Here is a 12,339-nt window from a genome sequence, read left to right as displayed (position 1 = left end):
TACACACACACGCACACACACACACACACACACAATAGCATGTTATTATTTAATGTTTATTATTTAAATAGATATTTAATTTATTATCATAATTAGATATCTTTGCAACAAACAAACATAGAAAAGACAAGCATTATTTCTAGCATCTGTAACCTGAATGTATCGTTACTATATTAATAACGTATACAGCTAACGTTACATTTTAAAGAAGAGAGAAAACTCTTTACATGTGCTCGCGCTCATATCTGAACTTGACACAAAGAATGATCAAATACACATCGACGGATCTTCTTCGGTCTGCTCTCCAAAATGTAATCAAATTTATATTTCTGCAGGCGCGTGTAAACTGCTTAACGTTAACTGTGTCAACGCAAAGCGTTCTGTCGTGTCTTTTCTTCTTAGTAAGCAATAATGACTACTGACGACTTGAAATAAAATAAACTAACAGTTTTTGAACTGGATTACACAGATGCAGCACACACACATTGAATCAGTCACATGTTCTTTTTCTGCGCGCTCTCACTTGCTCATTATGCATTATGGGTAGACTTTTCTTAAAGCTGAACAACCCAATATATGACAATTTAAACTTTATCTATTATAATCAATGACAATTAATTAAACATTCTGTAATTGCTATTATTACTCTAAATTAATTCACAACATCCTCCCCCCCATGAACAAATGTTCATCAACTTAAATCTCTAATGCATAAAGCGGTTGAATGGGTCTCTTTAACACAGTCCTTGTGGATGTGCGAACAGCACAGGATCTAACCTTTCCATCTCTGCCTTGAAACAGCTCTTCAATTTTTCCTAACTTCCAGCTTTGTCTTGGCATGTTGGCATCGCCGATGAGAACTATGTCACCTATCTTTAACTCAGTAGGTTTTTGTGTGTTGCAGGAATGCGCAGATTTCAGGTCCAGTAGATAGTCCTTTCTCCAGCGATTCCAGAGATTGGTCATGAGTTGGTTCCTGTATCTCCATCGTTTTGTCATGTCTTCTTTACTGACAGTGGGATGATCATGGTCTGCTGGAAATGGTTTTGGGGGCAGTGAAGTAAGTCGCTCACCAACCAAGAAGTGTGCAGGCGTTAGTGGTTGCGGCTCATCGAGCTCATTGTGGACAAAGGTAAGGGGTCTAGAATTCAGTGTGGCCTCTACTTCTGAGAGGAGTGTAGACATTTCTTTAAAGGTGAGTGATGCTCTTCCTAGCACCTTCCTCAGGCATGTTTTCACAGACCTTACAAGCCTCTCCCAAAATCCACCCCACCAGGCTGCTCGTTCCACAATGAAACGCCAGGTGATGCCCTTCCCTGAGAAGTATTCCATATCTTTGATAGCTTGCCACAGCTCGCTAAGGTCTTGATTTGCTCTTTTAAAAGTTTTGGCATTGTCTGAATAAATGACTCTGCACAGTCCTCTTCTGGAAACAAATCGCTTGAGTGCTAACAAGAAACTTTCAGTTGACTGACTTGATACCAGCTCCAAATGCACTGCTCTAGTGACGGCACATGTGAACAGAGCAACATAAGCCTTGCATTGCACACGATCACTCTTCACATACAGTGGACCTGCAAAGTCTACACCAGTTACTTCAAATGGAGGGCTTTCTGTTAATCTGTCTCGTGGTAATGGAGCAGTGTCCTGCTGTGTGGGCTTTGCCTTGAATCTTTTGCACACAGAACATTTGGACAGAATACTCTTCACAATTTGTCTGCCTCGCAAAATCCAGTGTCTACTTCTAATTTGTACTAGCGTGTCTCTCAGACCGGAATGCATGATAAATTCATGGTTGTGCTGAACCAGCAGCTCACAATATCGGTCTTTGCTGGAAGGAATCCATGGATGTTTCTCTCTGTAACTAAAGTCTGACTGTTGCAGTCTGCATCCAACACAGAGCAATTCATCTTCGTCAAGGAATGGTTTTAGGTCTCTGATTTTTGAATCGGAGTTCAGGGTTTTACCAGCTTTCAGCAAATTGATTTCATGGCTAAAGCTGCCATCTTGAGTCACTTTTATCCAGTACTTCTCAGCCTCAAACATTTCACTGACAGTCAACTCCCCGCATCTCTTGGAGCTTGAACTTGTATTGTGCACAAACCTTTGATCCAAGCAGTGACTCGCAATACTGTCTTCAGTTTGCTGTACTTCATTAAATCAAGGGCAGGTTCCATTCCCTCTTGGTCACTGCTGCTACTGAGTTGCACGATGATTTGCTGATCTTGCTTTTGCTCATTAGTGTCATCTTCATTACTTTGTTCTTCATCGCTCTCTTCCAACAGATTGGGTGAGGTCAGAAATGAAGGTCCCTTCCACCAGAGTTCACTTTCCTTCAGTTTAGCTGCAGTCTGACCTCTGGTGGGGAGGTCAGCTGGATTGAACTTGCCTTTACAGTGAGACCACATTGCAGGGTTGGTTAGAGACTGGATTTCAGATACTCTGTTTGACACAAACTGTTTCCATTTGTGAGCTGGACTGCGAATCCACTGCAGAACAATCATCGAATCTGTCCACATGTGAACTTGATGGTGCTCCACATTCAAAGGCTTTAACAGGCTGGTTCCTAGTCTTGCTCCAATCACTGCTCCCATGAGCTCAAGACGAGGCAGTGATATCTTCTTCAGGGGGGCTACCCTGGACTTTGAAGCAACAAGGCATGTGGTCTTTGTTCCATCATCAGCTACTCGCAGCAGGTAGGCAACAGTACTGTAAGCTTTCTCGCTTGCATCACAGAACACGTGGAGTTGTTGTGCATCGTGTCTTTGCTCAGATTTTATTCCATACCAGCGAGGAATGATGATGTGGTGGATCTGTGGAAGTTCTGAACACCATCCTTGCCATTCTTGTGCAAGATCTGTGGGCAGCTCCTCGTCCCAGCCAAGGCCTCGTATCCACATCTCTTGGAAATGGCATTTCACTTGCAAAGTGAATGGGGTAAGGAAGCCTATTGGGTCAAATATGCGAGCAGAGAGCTTTAGAACACTTCTCTTGGTATTTTCTCTTTTAGCTACAGCATCCAGCAATGCAGTCAGATCAAAGATGAAATCATCTGTTTTAGTTCTCCATACCAAGCCTAGTACCTTCAACATAGATCCATGCGTTTCTGTCTCCTCTGCGAGTTCACTCACTGTCGTCTTCCATTTCTCCTTCAATGCAGCACAGTTGGTCATCCACTTGCAAAGATCCATGCCAGCTGCAGACATAATCTTTCTTGCACCAGTAGTTATGGAGAAGGCATTTTCAACATCACTTGCACTTGAGATGAAGTCATCAACATAAAGTGATTCTTTTATTATCTTTACTACCTCGGGTAATTGGGCTTCATATCCCTTCAGATACTTTCTCACTGTAGCTGCCAGAAGGAATGGGCTGGGGGACACTCCAAACACCACTCTCGTCATCCAAAGCACACGTAGCTTCTCACCTGCATCTTCATGGGGTGGTGCAGTAAGCCAGAGGAACCTTACTGCATCTCTGTCCTTCTCAGCAAGAGAAATCTGCAAGAAAGCCTTCTTGATGTCTGCGGTAAATGCAATCTCATTCAGTCTGAATTTTATCAGTATGCTAGGTAGATCTGGATTCAGGTTAGGACCAGTAAGTAAACAGTCATTTAGTGATGGAGAGCCAATGTCATGTGATGAGGCATCAAACACTACTCTGAGCTTTGTGGTTACCTTGTCTTCCCGCAGAACAGCATGATGAGGCATGTAGTACTTCACAGCATTTGGAGACGACCTGCCCTCCACCACGTCTTCGACGATGCCCTGCTCAAGGTAATCATTCACAACTTCATGGTATCTGTGATACAGCACTACATCTGACTGCAACTTTCTTTTAAGTCCTTCAAATCTTTTCTTTGCAATTCTGTAGTTATCTGGGACTTCTGGTTTGTCAGGTCGCCATGGCAGCTCCACTTCATATTGACTGTCTTTGTACCGAGTTGTCTTTTCAAACAGGTGAAGAGCCTCCTCCTCTTCAGGACTGTCTGTCTGCTTCATGTTGATGCCAAGGGACTCGATTTCCCAGAAGGCCTTCAGACGTTCTGAGACCAGTGTGTCTTCATTAATTTGTACGTGCAAGCATGCTGCATCAGAAACACTGGACATTGTGACTGGGCCCTGCACTGACCATCCAAAAATGCTTTCAATGGCCACAAGTGCATCTGTGATTCTTTCTACGTGGCCTGATACTATACTCCAATAATAGTCTGCACCAATCAGCATTGACAACTCTGTATCACAAGTGCTGGGGTCTGGGTAGTCTGCCAACTGCAAGCCCTTTAGTTTCAACTCTGCTTGGATGTGCTCACCTGGAATTTTCATCACAGCGGTGCATACTTGGGGGGCCTCGAGCGCTTCTACTTCAACTTTCTGCTCTTTGTCCCAGATGCCCAGATGTTGCGCCTTGATGTTATTGGTGCTGCTGAGCCAAAAGTATGCAGAGTCAATGAACTGTCAATGAAAAAAAAGTCAGAATTCTGACTTTTTATCACGCAATTGCGACTTTATATCTCAGAATTCTGACTTTATAACTCGCAATTGCGACTTTATATCTCAGAATTCTGACTTTTTATCACGCAATTGCGACTTTATATCTCAGAATTCTGACTTTTTATCACGCAATTGCGACTTTATATCTCAGAATTCTGACTTTATAACTCGCAATTGCGACTTTACATCTCAGAATTCTGACTTTATAACTCGCAATTGCGACTTTATACCTCAGAATTCTGACTTTATAACTCGCAATTGCGACTTTATACCTCAGAATTCTGACTTTATAACTCGCAATTGCGACTTTATACCTCAGAATTCTGACTTTATATCACGCAATTGCGACTTTTTATCTCAGAATTCTGACTTTATAACTCGCAATTGCGACTTTATACCTCAGAATTCTGACTTTATAACTCGCAATTGCGACTTTATACCTCAGAATTCTGACTTTATATCACGCAATTGCGACTTTTTGTCTCAGAATTCTGACTTTATATCACGCAATTGGGACTTTATATCTCAGAATTCTGACTTTATAACTGGCAATTGCGACTTTATATCTCAGAATTCTGACTTTATAACTCACAATTGTGAGATATAAACACGCAATTGCGAGTTAAAAAGTCAGAATTCTGAGATAAATTCAATTCATCTATTTTTTTTTAGTGGCTTTTTTTTTTTTTAAGTGGCGGAAACGGGCTTCCATAGTTTCCCTCAAATAAGCAAGGCGATAGAAATAGTTGTAAATGAGGTAATACGGCTGGTTTGTTTACGCTCAGGCAGTTTGGTATGACTTGCCTGGAATGCTACAAAGTTTTGAGTCGTGGATTGAAGTCGTGACTTCAATCGTGCTGGAATGCAGCATTAGTTTTGAGGAAGAGCAGCTCAGATTTATAATAAAGTGTCTGTTTGGTAAACAATCTTTTTCAGTCTCAGGCCTGGACTCTGACTCAAATTAACTGGTCTCTGCTTCAAAATATTAATACTGTTTATTATTGTTTCACCCTTTGCATGGTTGAAAATGCTGCAACAACCATCCAAATCTTTTCTCTCAATCTCTTGATTCGTCCTGCCTCTTTTTGCTTCTCTGTTTCACTGTTCCACATCAAGTACATGATTCAGTACACGGTTCTTAACAGATGAACCTTACTTCTCATATATTTTAAAGGGGTAGTTCAGTGGTTTTCTTCCAGTCTTGATTGTGTTTTTGGGGCACAGTTTAACATGTCTTAATGCTTTGGGGTTTTTTTGAAAACGCTGTATTTTTCATACATTTTACATTTATTCTACAGCTCTGTTTTCAATGTCATATGAATGGCTCTTTTTACTTCCTGGGTCTATGAAGCCACTCCCTACAAAATACGCAATGTGCTCAGATTGGTTAGCTGGCCCAGTGTAACGTGATTCGCTTAAGCTTCTGGAAGTGCCACACCCCTTACCATTAGTTGCTTCAGTGGAAATTTAAATAATGGCATCTATATTGCTGTATCAAACTGAGCCCAAATCAGACCCAGATGAAGAGGGTAAAGCAGAACCTCTGCAATCGCAGCTTTTAAAGGATGTTTATGAATGGTATTTAGGGCCCGAGCACCGATGGTGTGAGGACCCTATTGGAATTGCTCAGCCAATTATTCTTCTTCTCCAAAATGAATCGCATTTTTGAGGGCCTAAACGTTCTCAAAAACTCATGAAACTTTGCACACGCGTCAGAAGTGGTGAAAATTTACATCTGATATGGGTTTCAGAATTAGGTGTGGCAAAATGGCTCGATAGCGCCACCTACAAAATTTAAATTAAGCGCCCTTCGTTCTACATTTCACGTACAGTTATGAAATTTGGTAGACAGATGTAACAGCCCAATACCTACAAAAAAGCCACTGGGTGCAAAGTTTGTAAACCCAACAGGAAGTGAGATATTTAGAATTTTCTCTACAACATTTTGGCAGTTTTTGCCATTTCCACATGTTGTACTTTAACAAACTCCTCCTAGAGCTTTAATCAGATCAACATCATATTTGGTCAGTCTAATCTAAAGGCCTTTATGACGTTAAATTGCGAAGATCTAGAGTTTTCACTGAAGGTCGTGTCCGTGGCGGCCTGGCAAATTTCAATGTTTCGCCATGAAACAGGAAGTTGTTGTAACTCGGGCATACAATGTCTGATCTGCTCCAAACTTCACATGTTTTATTAGAGTCCTGACCTGAAGACATCTATATGACAATATTCAGTTACAGTCATAGCGCCACCTGTGGGTAACAGGAAATGACATGTTTTACACTGTGATTAACTCCTCATAGAGATTAAACCAGAAGCACATTATACATGGCCAGTCTAATTTTAAGGCCTTTGAGATGTTAAATTGCAAAGATCTTGAGTTTTCGTTGAAGGGCGTGTCCGTGGCGGACTGGCAAAGTCTGATGTTTCGCCATGTAAGGTGAATCACTTTTTTGAGGGCTGAAACATACTCAAAAACTCATGAAACTTTGCAGATGCGTCAGAAGTGGTGAACATTTACGTCTGATATGGGTTTCAGAATTAAGTGTGGCAAAATGGCTCGATAGCGCCACCTAAAAATTTCAACTAAGTGCCCCTGACACTACGTTTCACGTACAGGTATGAAATTTGGTACACACATCTAACAGCCCAGTACCTACAAAAAAGTCTTATTCAGTTACAGTCATAGCGCCACCTGGGGGCAACAGGAAATTACATGTTTTACACTGTGATTAACTCCTCCTAGAGATTTAATCAGATCAATGTCATTTTTGGTCAGTCTAATCTTAAGACCTTAGCGATGATAAATTTCAAAGATCTTGAGTTTTCATTGAAGGGCGTGTCCGTGGCGGACTGACAGAGTCTGATGTTTCGCCATGAAAGAGGAAGCTGTTGTAACTCAGGCATACTATGTCTGATCTGCTCCAAACTTCACATGTGTGATAAGATTCCTGGCCTAAAGACATCTATTTGACAATATTCAGTTAGCTATAGCGCCACCTGTTGGCAGCAGGAAGTGTGACACTTTTACATGATTTTGCCATAATTCTCCTGTATTTACTCGCTTACATGCATGTCGCCCACTGTTCGCTGTTTTCCTGAGGCCAACGGGTGGCGGTGAGCCCGGGTGCGAGGGCCCTTTCATCGCTGCTTGCAGCTTTAATTCATTTTGTATTTGTGTCAAAGTGTTTAGATATGCTGTCACTGCTGTTTGTTAGCTTTCAATATACAGTTTTATCCTGATTAAAGCTTTACTGTAGCCAAATACATGATTGAGTAGTAGCATTTTTGTATAGCGTTTAATTTATAGCATGAACAACTGTTTGTCTATGAACATAGAAATTTGTTGGTGTTTGTAGAATTTAGCTAACTGTCTAGCGAAGCAAAAACGAGTTGGTCTTTGTTTACATCCTTGATGCAACCAAAAATAGCAACAGAACTATAAGTTTAAAAGACATGTACAAACAATAAAATGTCTCAGGCTACGTATGTAACCATAGTTCCCTGAGAACAGGGAACAAGACTCTGCGTTTAATGACGCAATGGGGAACGCCTAGAGGAGCCACCCCGAACATCTGTTATGTTCTGGAGCAGACAGAACACTTTGTTCACTTGCATGACACACTACCCAACACAAACCAACGAGCAGTGTACTCTGTAAAAGTACCTTTTACTCTATCAGCAAGAGGAGTACCACATACGCCAACACTTCATCAAAGAAGGCCTATACAGGCCTGTCACCTTGACAAATGCGTGGCATCAGTTCATGGCAGTGTTCTTAGGCACCGGAAAAGATACTAACAGACACAAAGGAGGTTAAGTACCATCCGGACCCGTGGCCAACGGCGTGTGTAAAGATCCTTGGATCAAAAAACACATCAACATATACCATATGTTGAGAAAGGCGGCCTATAAGGCCTAGAAACCTTTAAACATGGCATAAGTCCATTGGCCTTTACTAGGAGCATAAAAAGATCCACCTTAGACATCTAGGTGGCTGGAGCTCAACTAGTGTCTCTCATAGGCTCAGTGAGACAGACGTAGTAAGAAAACCAAACCTCAGTAAGGTTCACTAAAGTCTACTGAGGGGCTAACCACTCAGAGTACTCCAACCCCACACCATTCCTACAGTGAGAAGAGTGCTCTAGCTGAACTCCAAATGCTACACCAGAGGCCGAGAAGGAGGCCTACCTTAATATACATCTGGCATCAGCAAGTGGCTGCCACATCTAGACCACCAAAGAGCAGTGTATAAGACTTCCTCAGAAGATATACACAGACGCTGCTTCCTGATGCAAAACAGGCCTGAAGTGGCAGCAGCCTGATTGTAACACTAGAAACACACACCGTGCCATCACAGGGACAAAAAAGGAGGCTGAAGAGGGCCTACCCACCGCATGTGGTAACAGCTCGCAGACAGCACGTGGCTGCCAAATTTAGACCAGCAAAGAGCAGTTTATAAAAACTTCCTCAGAAGAGATACACAAACGCTGCTTCCTGATGCAAACAGGCCTGAAAGTCAGGCGTGCTCTTAAAGTGGTCGCAAACTGAGCCAACCAGTCAACTAAAAAGGAAGGCCTAAGGAGGGCCAACGATCTTAGTAACAGGTGGCTGTATACCAGACTGTGCCAGCAAGTGAACTGAGAAGGAAGCTCCTCAGAGCCTACCAAATCAGAGACAAGAGGCAGCAGCCCAATTGGAACACTAAAGGGGGTCGCACACCGGACGCGAAGTTCGGCGCAGCGTCGCGTCTCTGACAACTCACAGGTATCGCACACCGGCCGCGCACATTATATACGCGCGAGCTCAATTTTGACTCGACTCCTGATAGAAGAGCTGCACAATGGGAGTGTTTTACGTCAACAGGGAAACTTTACATGCCTATGCTTTCAACCTTTCACTGAGGTTAGTGTACATGGAAAAATGGCACAACAAAGCAAAAGGAAAGAAAATGCTACGTTTATTATACATTTTTAGACTTTATTCAAGCTGTTAAACTTAGAATGTGAAACTGATGTATCTTGCAGCACAGGGTGAAGTCAGTAAGTACATTAACGACGATTTGAGAGAAATATAATATACATTTAATGTAAAACAATGTACATGGCGCTCTGTGGCGCGGCAGGATTTTAAACAACTTCCTGAGTCGTTGCTGGGTGCCGCGGACAGGCGCCGAATGTCGCCGCCGGTGTGTGTACTCTCATAGAAAACCTAAAAGAAGCCTAAAAGATCCTCTTACTATCAAACAAAACAGTGGGCCTATAAAAACTATGGGCTCAGCTATTAGTCTGACCATAAGCAGCATCTGAGCATGAGATATGTATATATATATATATATATATATATATATATATATATATATATATATATATTATATACACACAATATACACATGCATATAAATATACAGGAAGGTGGAAGAAGAGGGAGTGAGGGTAGATAAAAATCGCCCTATTTTTGTAGCTGGGAAATCGATTACAAATGCAGCGTTGTTAACAATCGATCACCCATCTCACTCTCATTTCTTCCTCCTCCCGTCGGTCTGGGTTCAGATCTAAATCTGAAATGACTAGGGGATTTTCCATGCCCCCCCGAACTCAGACGCGGAGTTCGGAAAGAAATGGAAAGTCATGGAAGCTGCCGCATATATGGACAGAAAGGAATCGCTCATCGAGCCGTCCACGCGCGGCCCCTTTCTTAATGCACTCTCACGGCAGCTGCAGCCCGCCGAGAGGTGCGTCCCAAACACACAGCGGCTCACATGCACAAGCCAGAGGAGCGCTCATCAGACGCGATGACGTCAAAAACGAACGTCATCGTCATTCACTCGTTCCTGCCAACCCCGAGGAAGTTGATAGAGAGAGAATACAATTCCCTCACAACTCCCAACGAGCTTATGTGCGAGCCCTATGATAGTAGACACGGTTTTGCCTCGGCATAACCCGGCCAGAACCACCAGGCACAGATGTAGACACCCCTTCCCTCGAGAAGAGTGTCAAACAAGAACGGAGCGTCCACAGGGTGACGCTCACAGTAAACAACAAAGACAGCACCCTCAAACACTGTCTATGCGCGCTCCTCTCCAGACAGAAAACGCCCGGAAAAAATGTGTATATCAAGTGTCAAACATGGGGACACAGATACACACACTCTCTTGAACGTTTGTAAAGCATATGAACACATAGGGTGTGCATGTATTCCGGTGTCAAGAATCTCGGACACGGATCAGCACACTTCCTAAAGTTCTTACCTTTCTCAGACATTATCTTGGATTGGAAGGAATTCTTAATAAAGAATACACAGCAGGAGGTCGATACAACAGTCCCGAAAAGACGATGCATACTGACTGCTTCCATAGGCGCGCCATTATACTTCCGCCATATGACTGTCGCTGGCCAATAGGATTGGAGTTTTTAGTAGTGAGGTTTCGAAACACCGGGTCACGTGGACGTTCCCCATTGCATCATCGAACGCAGAGTAGAAGTTCCCTTCGAAAGGGAACGTACTTATAGTTTGAAGCCAATTAACATCAGCTTCTGCTTTTAACCCTTTCGCGCTTAAGTTTAAAATATTCTGGCTGACCCCCACCGTCAGTTTTTTAAGGCGACCGTTATTTAGAACGTATCACTTTATGGTTTCCATGGTGACGCGTCATTGCTTGTTACGTGACACACTGCAGCACTGTATGAATGATGATCTGCTTTCATTTAATTTTTCCTTTTTTATTAAAAATATTCACAAATTTGTTAACTATATCATGAAATATCTAATATTCCAATTGCCAAATATGTGCAAGTGGATGTGTTTTGCTGTTAAAACACCTTTATAACGATCGCGTTAGTTGAGCCATATGAGCGATGGGCGCCGCCATGTTAGTTTGCACCGTGCAGAGAATCGGATCTGTTGGATTTACAAGCCGTGAATTTATCCACTTCTCCTGAAATACATGAAAGTAAGTGTGCCGGTGAACAGGGGAAGAATAGAGTAAGCTTTTAAGTTACTTTCACAATGTATATCTGATATAAATTAAACGTGTTGTCAAGTTATAATGGAAAGGGTTATTTCCGCTTCTATAGACATCATTTTGTATTTTAAAAACTCTAAATATATTGTTTTGTTAGTACTAATGTGCATTTAAATGTCTGAATCCTGAAATGAATTTTATTTGGTTGAAAACACTGCATATATGTGATATGAAAAGCGCTGCGCGCGTCCATCTCTGGTTTAGCGCCAGTTAAAGCGCACATTTGAATTTGGCAGTTGATCACGTGATGCACTGAACGTTCTAATCACACCGGTGTGATTGTACGCGTCAAAGGGTTAAAATGGGAACTGCTTCTTCTTTCAGTAATAGCCTTTGTGCAAATCCAGCACTGAACTTGTGTAGATTCTGAAAGCTGTCTTCCGTGCTGCATCCAGACAATATCACTGATTGTTATAAGGGGTTCTATTATCTTTTGATGCGTTGCGCCGCTCCCGTCCAGTGTACACAACTCTTCCACTTTCACATGCTGCGCCACATGGCCTCGCCTACTTTGTTGCATGTTCCCGGGGGCATGTTTAGCAGGGTGATGATGATTTATGATGTCACCAACCTGGGAAGAAGCTTGTTGTAGTCCAAACCGGTCATTTTTGTAGGCATTAAACTACCATAACTTTAAAAGACAGTATCTCCATTTGCATTGAACTTTCAGCGCTGTAACTTTGCAGATACTGATTATGCTCAAGCAGCAACATTACACACTAACTAAAGTTAAAAAGTGAAATCGCAATGAACCACTCCTTTAATGTGGATGACAACTTGAAATATGTGATATTTATCATATTTATATTCAGTTATAATGCC

Source organism: Chanodichthys erythropterus, chromosome 9, assembly GCF_024489055.1.
Source record: "Chanodichthys erythropterus isolate Z2021 chromosome 9, ASM2448905v1, whole genome shotgun sequence".
Classification (NCBI taxonomy): domain Eukaryota; kingdom Metazoa; phylum Chordata; class Actinopteri; order Cypriniformes; family Xenocyprididae; genus Chanodichthys; species Chanodichthys erythropterus.
The sequence above is the reverse complement of the archived record's forward strand: the minus strand, read 5'-3'. Positions refer to the sequence as shown.